The sequence below is a fragment of the Suricata suricatta genome, chromosome 3, assembly GCF_006229205.1.
Source record: "Suricata suricatta isolate VVHF042 chromosome 3, meerkat_22Aug2017_6uvM2_HiC, whole genome shotgun sequence".
In the NCBI taxonomy this organism is placed as follows: Eukaryota; Metazoa; Chordata; class Mammalia; order Carnivora; family Herpestidae; genus Suricata; species Suricata suricatta.
In genome coordinates this window covers 35,316,697-35,318,626 of record NC_043702.1, presented here as the reverse complement: position 1 = coordinate 35,318,626, position 1,930 = coordinate 35,316,697, and the positions used below count along the sequence as shown (strand labels likewise).

The following is a 1,930-nucleotide window of genomic DNA, read 5'->3' as shown; positions in this document are numbered from 1 at the left end:
ATCATCATCATCATCATCATCTTCATCATCATTGTCATCATCGTCATCTTCATCATCATCTTCATTGGCAGCAAGTTTTACTTTTTCCTGTGGAACTTTGCTACCACTTCCAGGGGCAGAACGCTTTCCAGATATACTAAGGAGCTTCACATCCTCTTCCTCTTCCTCTTCCAACTCTGCAGCTTCCTCCACAGCTACTAAGTGCTGTCCACTAATATGCACAGGCCCTGAACCACATTTCAACCGTAAGACCACAGGTAGTGTTATTTCAAAACCCCCAAGGGAAACCGTTCGCTGTACAGACATTTTCAAAGTTGTCAGTATGACTTTAATTGGACTGCCTTCCTAATTCATTGCCTCTGCTTCAACAATGTGCAATTCATCCTTTGCACCAGCCCCTAAACTGACCGTTCTTAAAGATAACTGGTGTTCGTTTTCATCATTATCCACTTTAAAATGATAATCTTTGTCAACCTTTAGTTCACAACCGAAAAGATAGTTCTGGGGCCTCAGTGGGCTCATATCCATGTTCATCGAATCTTCCATGAGGTGGTGGGTGCGCACTTAGGTGGGAGAGAAGGCGGATGGAGAGAATCGACTACTGTTTCACAGAACAGCTGCGCAGGACGGAATCACACCAGGGACCCTAGAATTCTTATCACTTAGGAATTCACAGGGTTTTAGGAGCCCTGTGTCAGGGATGGGGTCAAAGTCAATATTAGAACAATAGATGCTCCCATTTCTCTTATCGCTTAGGAATTTACAAGGGTCTTAAGAGTCATGCACCAGGAACCAGGGGCAGAGGCTAATATATATATTTTCTGTTATCTCACAACAGAACACAAAATGCAGAAGCCATTAAATATAGTGTTGTCTTTTCAAAAACATTAAAATGTAAAGCTTTTATAATAAAAGGCACATTAAACTAAAAAGCAGGTAAAAAAACAGGATAAATTATTTCACATATATGATTCAACTAATTAACATCTATAATATATTAGATCATTAAAATCATCAATTTAAAAGAAAAACAAAACATAAATAAACACGATCAATGAAAAGATGCCCAACCTCACTATTAATACAGGAAATACAAAATTGGGAAAAAAAGATTTACTATATTTTTTTCCTGCCAGATTACATAGAATTCAAAAGTTGTAACATTCTAGTTGGCTGATAATGCCCAGTTGTGCCACTGAGACAAATGTAATTTTAAAAAACATTTCAACTTTAGAGAATTTGTAAGGAATGGTTTGGTTTCAGTGCAGGATTTAAGGGAGGTTGTGAAGATGCTTATAGTTTTTGTTGGTGCAAATGCACATTTCTATAGCATTTTGGAGGACTATTTGGGAGTTTCTAAAAAATTATTAATTTGGCTAACATTTGATCTATCAATTCTATTTCTAGGGATCTGTGCTATAAGCAGACACATCAATGCAGATACGTGCCCATGAGTGCACATACATAAAAACATGGAGATGCACACCACATTATGCTGATTGCAGGAAGGAAGGAAGGAGGGAGGGAGCGAGGGAGCGAGGGAGCGAGGGAGGGAGGGAGGGAAGAACTATAGTTTCTGCTACAGGAGAATAAATACATTACTTCCAGAGTCTAGAATACTATGTGGCACTTAAAATGAATATGATTGGGGTGCATGGATGGCTCAGTTGGTCAAGCATCCAAAGTTTGATTTTAGCACAGATCTAAACGATGGTGAAATGGGAGCCCTGCATCTGGCTCCATGCTAGGTATGGAAACTACTTAAGATTCTCTCTTTCTTCCTCCTCCTCTGCCTCTCACCTGTGCACATGCACAGATGCATGTGTGTGCACCCTCTCTAAAAAAATAAATAAAATAAAAAATAAATAAAATGAATATGACAGATCTTTAAAGAGTGATCTGGAAAGATATACACACACACACACACACA

At 38.8% G+C, this 1,930-nt stretch overlaps 1 pseudogene; it reads right to left on the bottom strand.

Annotated features, from left to right (window-relative positions):
- On the bottom strand, window positions 1–572 carry LOC115286961 (annotated as a pseudogene).
- Between the last annotated feature and the right edge of the window lie 1,358 nt (window positions 573–1,930).